The sequence below is a fragment of the Aotus nancymaae genome, unplaced genomic scaffold, assembly GCF_030222135.1.
Source record: "Aotus nancymaae isolate 86718 unplaced genomic scaffold, 86718_ANA_hifiasm-v0.15.2.pri h1tg000099l, whole genome shotgun sequence".
Classification (NCBI taxonomy): Eukaryota; Metazoa; Chordata; class Mammalia; order Primates; family Aotidae; genus Aotus; species Aotus nancymaae.
Genome location: NW_026988514.1, coordinates 4,492,258 through 4,506,660, shown reverse-complemented (window position 1 = coordinate 4,506,660; position 14,403 = coordinate 4,492,258). Strand labels below are relative to the sequence as shown.

The 14,403-nt window shown below is 39.8% G+C and overlaps 1 pseudogene; it reads left to right on the top strand.

Moving 5' to 3' along the window:
• The first annotated feature begins 7,240 nt into the window (after window positions 1–7,240).
• LOC135271975 (coiled-coil-helix-coiled-coil-helix domain-containing protein 2-like) lies at window positions 7,241–7,633 on the top strand (annotated as a pseudogene).
• The last annotated feature ends 6,770 nt before the right edge of the window (window positions 7,634–14,403 follow it).

Below are 14,403 nucleotides of genomic sequence, written 5' to 3'. Positions count from 1 at the left end.
TTGAAATGGGTTGTCTGCCCTCCCTTCACATCATGGGATAATCTGTATCAAGATGGTTTTCTAGATTTCCTCTACATTTCTGCTCTTAAAACTGCTTCTCTGAGCAGCACAGCTATCTGCCTTCACTGAAATATACCTCAGGCTAAGATTTAGGGTAGGATAGCAGATCAGTTGATCATCTGCAAGAAGGTGCAGCATTTCCAGATCAGCTCAACCATGACCAGGACTGCCGGCCAGGACTGATGATGCATTTTAGCTTTGAGCTGTGGGGGTTTAGTCTACCAACAAACAGTCCATTGGGAAGAAAACAGTCCCAGGAATTAACAGATCAGAATGTTCACACTGGTTAATCTTTTTCTAACAATGAGCATGAAGGTAGCAGAAGCTGGTGTGTTTCCAGATGGTTCTTCTAACCAAACTAATTTTTCACTGTTGACAAATGAGGCAAGGGTTACACGGGACCAAAGGCTGAGGCTTGGCCATCTAGCATTCCACGCAAAATTGTTTTCTATAACTATTTTTTTAATTCCCTATTCTATCCTGGGTCTGCCTCAACCATGAGATAGGGGAGTCTCTGGTACTAGCTGCTGTGGCAGTGCCCTTCATCCAGGGCAGTTAAAGGAGTCTTGGACCCTTTCTTTCTCCGGGATCCCTGCCCAGTACCTTCCTACAGAGATGACTTTAAAAGAAAAAAAAAGGAAAAACAACACACCATTCCAAGGAGTCTGGCATTTCTGAATCCTCCTTCCCTGCTAGGTGCCTGTCACCTTCTTCACTGCCTTCTTTACCCTGTCATACTCATCAGCTGTGGCTTCTGTCCAAGCACCTGAACAGGGGACTAAAACCTCCACCGCAGGCTGATTTTAGGTCTTGATTTATGTAATACCTAAATCTTACATAAATTTGCACAGCACTGCTAATGTAAATTTCAGTTTTTTCCCTGTAGGACAAACACCAAAATATGAAATGTTTTGGAGAGAAGAGAGATTGTCCTGTGATTTCTACCCTTTCCCTAAGGTCTGTGGAAATAAACCTTTATATACTTAAAGTTATACGGAAAATAAATACCAAAAAGAAAAAATAAGTGAAGGTGCCAGGGTCCCAGTTTCAGAGATTCTGAATTAATTGCCCTGAGTCTGGTCCTGGCATCAGGATTTTTAAAAGCCTCCAAGTGATCTAATATGCTGCTTAGATCGACACCTGCCACCAGAAAATCATAAGGAAAATACGAGAGACATATTTTATGTGAGAAAATATGAGAGACATACTTTGGATAGCTGTTGATTTCCAAATAATCCTGTTTTTATTTCATACAAACAAAAAGCATGTCAGAAAAGTATGTCACCTAGAACACTAAAAACATTATTTCCTCACCATTTGCTGACATAAAAAATAAAAGTAGGTTGAATCTGTTTTGACAAATGTATTATTTTCTAGGAAAAATAAACATTTCTATTTATTAATTCCAGGAATTAGAAAACTAAGGGAAGAAAATGTATCTCTCTCATTCAATTAGGGCCTTTAAAAAAAAATTCTCAGGATGATGCGTTCATTTACCAATTTACCAATGATTGACCAAAGCCCCACTGTGTGCCACTCACTTCTGGATGCTGAGGATAGAACAGCTGACAAGCATCCCTCCTAAAGTGGAGTCAGGCTCCTTCGCATCCTCCTTTCAACTATGCCTGATGAGCTGAGTTTCAACCAAGAATCCTACAAAGCCACTTTATCAAGAATCACCCCACCTTTAATATCCAATTAAGCTCCTCTTCCTCCACCCCAGATACCTAGCCAAGTGCTTCTTGGTAATTTTTCATCTACTCTCTCGCCCTGCCTGTTGGTATAAATCCCTATTTGTCCCTGTTGTAGTCAGAGTACAGTTCAATCTCTTTCTCCTATGGCAGTAGTCTTGAATAAAGTCTTCCTTGCCATTTTCAACAAGTGTCAGATTAACTTTTCTTTTATACAATGAACAAAATAAATAATGTCCATCTCCTCAAAGACATTACATTCCAGTGGAGTACAGGAAGACAGAGATTAAACAAAAGCAAAAACATAAAGAAGTGGGAGAGGACTGTTAATACATAGCTGTAAGGAATGGCCTCTTTGATAATAAATTATCTGAGCAAAGGACTGAAGGAAGTGAGGCACAGGAGTATTTGTGGGAGAAATCTGTTTTAGTCAGATAAAACAACAAATGCAAAGCTCCCACCTGGAATGCGTTTGGTTTATTTGAGAATCAGCAAAAAAGTCCATGTGGTTAAGACCCTAATAACAGGAAAAGGCCAGATCATGTTGGTCCATTTAGTCCACTGAATGGATTGGTTCTTATTTTGAATTAGATGAGAAGCCATCAGAATGTGGAGAAATTGGAACCCTTATTCATTGTTAGTGGGATAGCAAAATAGTGCAGCTACTTTGGAAAACCGTTTGACAATTTCTCAAAATGTTAACCATAGAGTTACCATATCACACAGTGATTCCAGTCCTAGATATGTACCAAAGAGAAATGAAATATACATCCACACAAAAACTTGTACATAAAAATTTGTTCATATCAGCATTATTCATAAGAGCAAAAACACTGACACAACACAAATGTCCATAACTAGCAAATGAATAAACAAAATGTGGCATACCCAAACGATGGAATAACATTTGTCAATAAAAGGAATGAAATACTGATACATGCCACAATATGGATGAACTTGGAAAACATGTTAAGTGAAAGAAGACAGTCACAAAATGTCACACATTGTATGACATGTCTTTATATAAAGTGTCCAGAAAATGCAATCCATAGACACAGTAATTATATGAATGGGTGCCAGTGGCCAGAGGGAGAGAAGGAGTGGAGGTGGTGGGGCATGGGAGAAATGGGAGAGTGACTGCTGATGTGCCTGTAGTTTCTTTTAGGGGTGATGAAATGTTCCCAAATTGAATCGTGGTTGTATTCATTTCCTAGGGCTACTGCAACAAAGTACAACACACTTCAACAACAGAAATTACTTTTCTTACAGTTCTGGAGGTAAGGAGTCCACAATCAATGTGTCAGAAGGGCTGGTCCCTTCTGAGACTCTGAGTAGAATTCTTCCTTGAATCTTCTCAGCTCCTTGTGTTCACTAGCATCCTTAGCATTCCTAGATTGCAGCTGTATCACTCCAATCTCTGCCGGTCATCACATGGCATTTTTCTGCGCATCTCAGTCTTCGTATGACATTTCCTCTTCTTAGAAGAATACCAGTTATATTGGAGTAGAGCCCACTGTAATGATCTTGCCTTAACTTGATTACATCTGCAAAGATCCTATTTCCAAATAAGGTCACATTCTGGGTACTAGGGGCTAGGACTTCAACATATACATTTATTGGGGGGAGGGATACAATTCAACCCCTAACACTTAGTGTTATATGTGTTTTGCTCTTTGTTTCCCCTTAATACTCTGTAAATTATTTTTATAATGTTCAAATAGTGTAAGTGGTAAGATGTAAGTTTATCTCAGACGACTGGATAATCATCCTAGCACCATTCATTGAAAAGTCCATTCTTCACCCCAATAAAATGCCATCTTTATCCTCTGCCACACTACACTGTCTTATCAAGTCAAAAGAAATTATTATCATTAAAAACCAATCTCTGACCTCCTGAAGAGACACAGTTGATGCTGACCGAGCACTCTGTCTCCCTTCCACTGTTCTTACATCACCTGCAAGATCCCTTCCTAGCCTCTAGGGAGAAGGGCTTGGGAGAGAAGGTAATGGGAGAGCAGAACACACTGGTGAAGTCAGTCAGTGGCCTCAGGTCTGATACGACAGGCCATGTGACTCAAAACATGGTGAATCAACCCATTAGGAAACCAGGAGACCTGACTCTAAGCTGGGTCTGTGAATGTGGTTATGACATTAATGATTACTCTTACTAGTATTTTACCAGGTTCCAAAGGGATCACCCAACTTTTTCCAGCAAGGGCACTTGAGGACCAGTCTTTCCTTACTTTGGGGGCCATATCCAGAGCCTGCATTTATTTATATATAGCTAACATTTGCTAGGTCCAGAGGACATGCAGAGCCCTTTACATACATCACTGCACTGAGCCTTCACCACCAAAGAGGGTACAATTATCATTCTCATTTTGCAGATGAGGAAGTTGGCTCAGAGGACGTATCTTGTCTTTGGTCCCTCACCTAGTAAATAGCAGGGCTGGGTACCAATAGTCATTGCTATATCCCAAAGCAAAACTGCCCCCATTGGTTTTCCATCATTCCTCAACTGTCTGAACTCCTTGCCTAACCCATGGGGCCCTCCAGCCTTTCCTGCCTGCTTTGCCATCCTCACCTCTCCCTATACCCACCCTGCTGACGTGGCACCCCACCTAGGGAGCTGGACCCATCTGGGAGCTGCCCTGGGCTCTTCCTTCTGCTTGCCTAACTTGGGCCCCCACTCTTGTTTAGACCAACTCCTCTCCATCCTTCCTATCTGAACTAAAATATCAATTTCACTTCTGTGGCTCAAGACTAAGAGACACCCTCTCTTAGTACACTCCACTGTAAGTATTCCTGTGTGGGGCCTGGACAGAGTATCAGTTGCCAGCAGACAGTTGTAGGCAGAGCCTGCAGGAGTCACACCAATCATTTGAAAAGAACACTATTTACTCATAATAGAGATTAAGGACTCAAAATGGGGAGTTCATTGTTTCAATCACTACCAGCTAAAACTTACAGAGACAGGCTCTGTGCTAAATGCTTAAATTCCTTACTTCTTTAGCCACTTGGCAATGTGAAGGGGATGGTGTTATCTGTCGCCATTTTTCAGATGAACTCAAGGCCAAGTGGAGATGTGGTGCTCCAGTCAGTGGGCGGCACCAAGGCTGGCAACAGCCTGGGCCAGGATGAAATTTGGACCTTTCCTAGCAGACAGTGGGAAGCTTAGGAAAGTTTTATACAGGATGAGATAGGAGCAGGCCTTTTTCTCAAATGATCACCCAGGGGGCCTGGGGTAGTGAGAACTTTAAGGGAAGGGACTCACAGTCAGAAAGGTAAGGAGCATATTGTGAGCACATCCAGTGACCCAGTGAATGCCCTTCCATAGCTTCATCCTAAGGAGATAATCAGCCAAGTGTCCAAAGGTGCATGTATGAGAACACTGATTGACAAGGACTACAGTTGTGCACCATCATGCCCAGACAATTTTTTTATTTTTTGAGACAGAGTCTCACCCCATCACCCAGGCTGGAGTGCAGTGACCAAGCCAAGGATTCACCATCAGACTGTACCTGTAATACCTGTACAAACTGGATAAATTTCTCTCTTCTTGAGGTCTCAAAATATCTTGAGGTTTCTGTGCCTGTCAGAAACTGATATTCTTTTCTTACCACAAGGTCAGGAAGCTTGTAAGGGAACTGTGTAGACAAGGTACCAGGCTAGTCATACTCCAAGTCTACTGGCTTTATAAGGCAACTGCAGTTCTTCAAAGCAGTCTGGTCACATCAGAAAATATGTCATTCCAGTCAAAATGGTGGTTTTAAAAAAAAGTGCCTACAATTGTGTCCTGTTAAAAAGAAAAATAGATTCTTACTGAGCTTATGCAAATAACTATATTGCCATAATGTAAGAATACACACAAATAGTTTCTGAATTCTGGAGAGATCAGGTAAAGAGAAAGGTAAATGTCTCAACTTGCTCACAACTATATATTTTAGGCTGCGCATGGTGGCTCATGCCTATAATCCCAGCAGTTTGGGAGGCCAAGGAGATCGGATCACTTGAGGTCGGGAGTTCGAGAACAGTCTGGCCAACACGGTGAAACTCCTTTACTAAAAATATAAAAATTACCTGGGTATGGTGGCAGGCACCTGTAATGCCAGCTACTCAGGAGGCTGAGGCCAGAGAATCACCTGAACCCAGAAGGCGGAGGTTGCAGTGAGCCAAGATTGTACCATTGTACTCCATTCTGGTCAACAAGAGTGAAACTCCATTTCAAAAAAAAAAAAAGTATATTTTACCCAATTTCTGTGAGTTGTAAATAGCCCAAAAGAAAAAAGTTTTCTTGACTCCATAAAACAAAACATAAAAAGAATCAGCAATGTTTCAAACAAAAAGACATAAAAATCATTTCAGTCCTCCATCAGTTCAGTCCCATGTAATTAATTCTTGTTCTTCTTGATGTTGAGTTAGTGATATGGTTTGAATCTATGTCCCCACCCAAATCACACATCAGGTTATAATCCCAGTGTTGGAGGTCGGGCCTGGTGGGAGGTGATTGGGTTGTGGGGACAGATTTCCCTTTTGGTGCTGTTCTCATGAGAATGAGTTCTCACAAGATCTGGTTGTTTAAAGTGTGTCACAGCTCCTCTCTCTTTCTTACTCCTGCTCTGGCCACGTAAGATGGGCCTGCTTCCCCTCTGCCACGATAGGAAGTTTTCCTGAGGCCTCCCCAGCCATACTTCCTATACTGCCTGCAGAACCGTGAGCCAGATAAACCTCTTTTCTTTATAAATTACACTTTCTTTCAGGTATTATTTATAACAGTGCAAGAATGGACTAACACAATTAGTGATCTTCATGAGCACACCAGTTTTTTTTATTAGTGTTCTGTATGTTTTGTTGTTGTTGTTGTTTTGTTTTTATTTCTGTTTCTTTTGAGACAGAGTCTCACTCTGTTGCCAGGCTGCAGTGCTATGACGTGATCTCGGCTCACTGCAATCTCTGCTTCCGGGTTCAAGAAATTCCCCTGCCTCTGCCTCCCAAGTAGCTGGAACTACAGGTTTGTGCCACCATGCTCGGCTAATTTTTTGTATTTTACTAGAGATGGGGTTTCACCATGTTGGCCAGGATGGTCTTGATCTCCTGACCTCATGATCTGCCTACCTTGGCCTCCCTAAGTGCTGGGATTACAGGCATAAGCCATTGCACCCAGCCCCTGTAAGTTTTTAAGTAGTCTAATAGTATGATCTCCAATGCTATCAGAAGCCTACATTCAAGAGTACAAGTCCTGGTCCTTTCCATGAATATCCTTGAAGACATAACACTTTAGGATTTGCATAGAGCTAAAAGAGCTATGAAGAAAACCATCAGATTAAAGCAATTTACTACATGTACCAAGATATCAACATTTTTTCAAAATCTCATACAATTCTGAAACACATATTAGTAACACCTTTATGGCATTGGGCTCTTTGCAGGCTTTCACAGGCAAGCCTCTGTGCAGCATGATGCTGTGTAGAAGCAGCACCATCCCTTGCATGGCTCCTCCAGCCAGCCAGGCACCTGAGATGAGAACTGCACCCAGTCCAGCACCACAGCTCAGCCCCCAGCAGCAGCCCCACCCTTTGCAGTTGGCTTTCCTGCTGCTGCACCTCAGTAGCTAGCTCTGATGGCCACCTCTGCAGCTGGCGTGGCTGCGGGCTCTACTGTTCGGCACACACTGGGGGCTTTAGTGGAAGAAATAATGCTGAGCCTCCAAGTCCTGGCATCACTTACCACGAACGTCAGGGAACCCACCAGCACAGCAGCAGCAGCCTTGCTTCTGAGATTGAACAGTTTTTGGAGCGTGCCCAGAACTAGGGTGACATAAAGCTTTGTGAGGTTTCAATGAGGTGCTGAAACAGTACAGATGTGCAAATGGAATCGCCTAATCAAGAAGTCTAAACTGAAGAAATGAAAATGGCTCACATGACCAAGTTAATTTAGCATAAAAATATAACTGACAGTAAAGGTATAAAGTATAAAACCATCGGTTAAACTTCTCCTCTGTCATTCACATCTTTTCTGCTTCAGAATTGCAATGGAAGAGAGTATGCTCAGTGTGTAGAATTTCACCGAGATGGTATAGAATTTTGGGCTGGACCTGTGGTCTCTTTAAACCAGCTGTTGTAATTTTACTGGTTGAGAATTAATTAGAATAAAGTGACTTTCTCACCCCCCTCACAAAACAAAATTGACTTAGGCATGCTGGCTCACATCTACAATCCTAGCACTTTGGGAGTTCAAGGCTGAGGATCTCTTCAGCCCATAAGTTTGAGATCAGCCTGGGAAACATGGTAAACCCCATCTCTACAACAAATACAAAAAATTAGCCGGGTGTGGTGGCACAAGCCTGTGGTCCCAGCTACTTACAAGGCTGATGTGGGAGGATTGCTTGAGTACAGTAGTCCAAGGCTGCAGTGAGCCATGACTGTGCCACTGCACTACAGCCAGGGTGACAGAGTGAGACTCTCTCAAAAAAAAAAAAAAAAAAAAGCACACATTTATGCAAATACAAATCATAGGAAGTTAAACACCATTTCTTTCTTCTGTAGACAGGGTCTCTCTCTGTCATCCACCCTGGAGTGGCAGTCACTACTCACTGCAGCCTCCACCTCCAGAGCTCAAACCATCCTTCCACCTCAGCCTCCCGAGTAGCTGGCACAACAGGCATTAGCCACTATATCCAGCTAATTTTTTAGTTTTTTGTAAAGACAGGGGTCTCACTATGTTGCCCAGGCTCTAAACATCATTTCTTATTTGACACTGCTTCCTATACAATTCTAACATACCAGGCCAGGCACAGTGGCTCACACCTACAGTTCCAACACTTTGGGAGTCCAGGGTAGGAGGATCACTTGAGTTCAGAAGTTGGAGACCAGCCTGGGCAACATAGTGAGACCTCATCTCTACAAAAAATAAACAAAATTAGCCTGGTGTGGTGATGCATGCCTGTAATCTCAGCTACTAGAGAGACTGAGGTGGGAGGATGGCTTGAGCCCAGGCAGTTGAGGCTGCAGTGAGCCAAGATCACGCCACTGCACTCCAACCTGGGCAAGAGAGGGAGATCCTGTCTCAAAAGAAAAAAGCCCCAAAAGAATTCACTACCACTAGACCCATCTTACAAGAAATGCTCTAGTGACTTTTTCAGTCTGAAAAAAAAAAATCACTAATGTGAAAAAAAATGGAAGTATAAAACCCACTAGTAAAATTAAATACATAGACAAACCTAGAATGCTCTAATACTGTAATTGTGGCATACAATCCACTCACAATTTTAGTATGTAGCCCAATTGGTATGATAGATATGATAGATTTATTATTAACAATAATAGTTATAGCAACCTGTCAAGAGGTAAGTAATATAAATACATGTAAATTCAGAAAACTAAAAGTCAAAATGGGGGGATAAAGTGTAGAACTGGTCTTTTTTTTTCCTTTTTTTTAAAAATCTTTTCTTTATGATCAAAATTTATTTGTCATCTGTTTAAAATAACTTGTTATATCTATAAGATATCTTTTTGCAAGCCTCACAGAAATCACAATGCAAAAAAAAAAAAATTCACTAAAAGTAAAAAAGCAATGAATTAAAACATACTACCAGAGAAGATCACCTAGCCACAAAAGAAGACAATAAGAAAGGAAGACAGGAGTTACAAAATAACCAGAAAACAAACAACAAAATGGCAGTAGCAAGTCTTTCTTATCAATAATAAAACGGAGTGTAAATGGACTCAATTCTCCAGTTAAAAGGCATAGAGTGACCGACTAGATAAAGAAATAAGACCCAACTATATGCTACCTACAAGAAACCCACCTCACCTCTGAAGTCACACACAGACTGAAAGTGAAGGGATGGAAAAAGATGCTTCATAAAACTGGAAACCAAAAGAGAGCAGGAATTGCTCTGTTTGTATCAGATCAAATAGAATACAAAATAAGACTGTAGAAAGAGACAAAAGGGGTCACTCTATAACGATAAAGGGATCAATTCAGCAGGAGGATTTAATAATTATAAATATCTATGTATGCAACACTGGAGCTCCCAAGTCTAAAAAGCAAACATTAATAGATCTGAAAGGAGAGATAGAGTGCAATACAATAATAGTATGGGACTATCTCAGTAATGGAGAGATCATCCATACAAAAAAAATCAACAGAGCAACATCACAATTAAACTGTACGCTATACCTAATAGGCCTAAGTGACATCTACAGTTATGCCCAAATGCTGCATAACACACATTATTTTCATCAGCATATGGAACATTCTCCAGAATAGACCACATCTTAGGCCACAAAACAAGTCTTAATAATTTTTTTTTTTTTGAGATGGAGTCTCATTCTGTTACCCAGGCTGGAGTGCAGTGGCACGATCTCAGCTCACTGCAGCCTCCATCTCCCAGGTGCAAGCAATTCTCCTGCCTCAGCCTCCTGAGTAGCTGGGATTACAAGCACTTGCCACCATGCCCAGCTAATTTTTGTATTTTTAGTAGAGATGGAGCTTCACCATGGCCAGGCTGGTCTTGAACTCCACACCTCAAGTGATCTGCCCGCCTTGGCCTCCCAAAGTGCTGGGATTATAGGCTTGAGCCACTGTGCCTGGCCTCAGTAAATTTTAAAAAGCATAAATCAGGCCAGGTGTGGTGGTTTACACCTGTGATCCCAGCAATTTGGGAGGCTGAGGCAGAAGGATTATTTGAGGCCAGGAGTTTGAGACAAGCCTGGCAACATAGTAAAACTCCATCTCTACAAAATATTTTAAAATTAGCTGGACATTGCGGCATGTACCTGTAGACCCAGCTACTCAGGTTGTTGAGGTAAGAGGTATATAAGTCCAGGAGGTCAAGGCTGTAGCAAGCCATCATTGTGCCACTGAACTCCAGACTGGGCAACAAAACAAGACCCTGTCTCAAAAAAAAAAAAAACAAAAACACAGTAGAAATCATATCAAGTATCTTTTCTAACTACAGTGGAATAAAACTATAAATCAAGAAGAAGAGAAACATCAGAAACTTCACAAACACATGGAAATTATGCAACATGCTCCTGAGTGACCAATGGGTCAATGAAGAAATTAGGAAGAAAATTTTAAAATTTCTTGAACAAATGAACAGGGAAATACAACATATCCAAATCTATTGAATACAGAAAAAGCAGTACTAAGAGGGAAGTTTTTAGCAATAAACACCTTCATTAAAAAAAAAGCAGAAAGACAGGCCAGCACAGTGATTCATGCCTATAATCCCAGCACTTTGGGAGGCCGAAGTGGGAAGTCTGCATGAGGCCAAGAGTTCGATACCAGCCTGGGAAACAGAGTGAGACCTCATCTCTCCAAAAATATTTAAAATTAGCTGTTGTCATGGCACATACCTGTAGTCCCAGCTACTCGGGAGACTGAGGTGGAAGGATCGCTTGAGCCTGGGAAGTCAAGGCTGCTGTAAGCCATAACTGCACACTCCAGCCTGGGTGACAGAGCAGGACTCAAGAAGAAAGAAAAGAAAGAAAGAGAAAGAAAAGAAGGAAGGAAGGAAGGGAGGGAGGGAAGAAAGGGAAGGAAGGGAAAAGAAAAAGAAACAGAGAGAGGGAGGGAGGAAGGAAGGAAGGAGAAAGAAGAAAAAGAAAGGAAGGAAGGGAGAGAGAGAAGAAAGAAAGAGAAAGAGGAAAGGAATAAGGAAAGAAAGAAAGAGAAAAAGAAAGCAAGAAAGAAACAAAAGGTAGACAGACTTCAAATTAAAAAATCTATTGATGCACTCCAAGGAACTAGAAAAGCAAGAATGCACTGAATCCAAAATTAGAAGGGAAGAAAGAATAAAGATCAGAGCAGAAATAAATGAAGTCAAGACCAAAAAATATATAGAATATCAACAAAACAATTTGTTTTTGGAAAAGATAAAATTGACCAACCTTTAGCTAGACTAAGGAAAAAAGAGAAAAGACCCAAATACATACAATCAGAAACAACAAAAGGAGACATAATAACTGAGACCAAGAAATACAAAGAAACGTTAGAGACTATGAACAACTATACAACGACAAATTGGAAAACCTAGAATAAATGGATAAATCGTACACATAGAACCTACCAAGATGAAACCATGACGAAAACATCAACAAGCCAATAACAAGTAATGAGATCAGAGCTGTAATAAAAAGTCTCCCATCAAAGAAAAGTCCAGGTGGCTTCACTGCTGAATTCTACCAAACATTTAAAGAACTAATATCAATTCTACTCAAACTCTTCAAAAAAGTGAAAAGAGGAAATACTTCCAAACTCATTCTACGAGGTCAGCATTACCCTCATACCAAAACAGACACAACAAAAAAAGAAAAGGAGAAGCTAATATCACTGATGAATGCAGATGCAAAAATCCTCAACAAAATACTAGCAAACGGAATTCAACAACAGATTAAAAAGAGCATTCACCATGGTCAAGTGGGCTTCATCTCAGGGATGGAAGGATGGTTCAACATACATAAATCAATAAATATTAAACATTTATTGATTTGTATGATGTATTATTTAATAAACATTTATTGATTTACATGATACATTAATGTGATACATTGCATTTATAGAACCAAGAACAAAAACTATATGATAATTTCAATAGATGCTGAGAAAGCATTCATTAAAATTCAACATCCCTTTATGATTAAAAAATGCTCAACAAATTGGGTGTATTTCATACCTCAAAGTAATACAAGCCATATATTAGAGAAACCCAAAGCCAACATCATAGTTAATGGGGAAAAACTGAAAATCCTTTCTCTAAGATCTGGAACTAGACAAGGATGCCCACTTTCACCACTGTTATTCAATATAATTCTGGAAGCCCAGGCCAGAGCAATTAGGCAAGAGAAAAAAATAAAGGGCATCCGAACTACTAAGGAAGAAGTCAAATTAGACTTGTTGGCAATAATGTGATCTTATATTTAGAAAATCCTAGAAACTCTGCCAAAAAACTCTTTGAACTGACAAATTCAGTAAAGTTCCAGGATATAAAATCAACATACAAAAATCAGTAGCATTTATATACATCAACAGTAAACAATCTGAAAAAGAAATAAAAAAGCAGTCCCCATTTACAACAGCTACAAAGAATATAAAATACATAGGAACCAATTTAACCAAAGTACAAAACCTATATAAGGAAAATTATAAAGCACTGATGAAAAAATTGAAAAGGACACCAATATATGAAAAGATATTGCATGCTCATGGATTGGAAGAACTAGTATTGTTAAAAAGACAATACTACTCAAAGCAATTTATACATTTAATGCAATCCCTATTAAAATACCAATAATATTCTTCACAGAAATAGGAAAAAAATCCTAAAATTCATATGGAACCACAAAAGACCCCAAATAGCCAATGCAATCCTGAGCAAAAAGAACAAAGCAGAAGACTACATACTACCTGATTTCAAAATATAGTACAAAGCTATAGTAACTAACTCAGCATGGTACTGGCATAAAAACAAACAGTCAAATGGAACAGAATAGAGAACCCAGATACAAATCCGTGTATTTACAGCCAACTCATTCTTGACAAAGGAGCCAAGAACATACATTGGAGAAAGGGACAGTCTTTTCAATAAATGATGCTGGGGAACTGGGTAACAATATGCAGAATGAAACTAGACCCCTATCTCTCATCATATAAAAAATCAAATAAAAATGGATTTAACACTTAAATTTAAATCCTGAGACTATGAAGCTACTAGAAGAAAACATTGAGGAAACACTCCAGGACATTGGTCTGGGCAAAGATTTTTTGTGTGTAAGACCTCAAAAGCATAGGCAACAAAGGCAAAAATAGACAAATGGAATTACATCAAACTAAAAAGCTTCTGCACAGTAAAGGAAACAACCAACAAAGTGAACAGACAAGCCACAGAATAGGAGAAAATACTGCAACCTATCCATCTGACAAGGGATTAATAACGAGAATATACAAGGAGCTCCAACAACTCAACAGTAAAAACACAAATCATCCAGTTTAAAAATGGGCGAAAGAGATCTGAATAGACATTTCTCAAAAGAAGACGTAAAATTGCTAACAAGTATAAAAAGAATGTTAAACATCACTAATCATAAGAAAATGCAAATCAAAAGCACAATGAGCTATCATCTCACCACGGTTAAAATGACTTTTATTTAAAAGACGGGGAATAATAGATGCTGGCGAGGATGTGGAGAAAGGCGAATCCTTGTACACTGTTGATGGGAATGTAAATTAGTACACCACTATGGAGAACAGTATGGAGGCTCCTCAGAAAACTAAAAATAGAACTACCATATTATCCAGCAATTCCACTACAGGGTATATATCCAAAAGAAAGGGAATCAATATATTGAAGAGATATCTGCGCTCCCATGTAAACATATTCACAATATTCAACAATAGCCAAAATATGGAATCAACTTAAGTGGCCATCAATGGATACATAGATAAAGAAATGTAGTATATGTACATAATGGAATATTATTCAGTCATTTAAAAGAATGAAATCCTGTCATTTGCAACAATATGGATGGAACTAGGGGTCATGATGTTTGGTAAATAAGCCAAGCACAAAAACACAAATATTGCATATTTTCACTCATACGTGGGAACTTAAAAAAAAAAAAGTGGATTTCACGAAGATAGAGAGTAG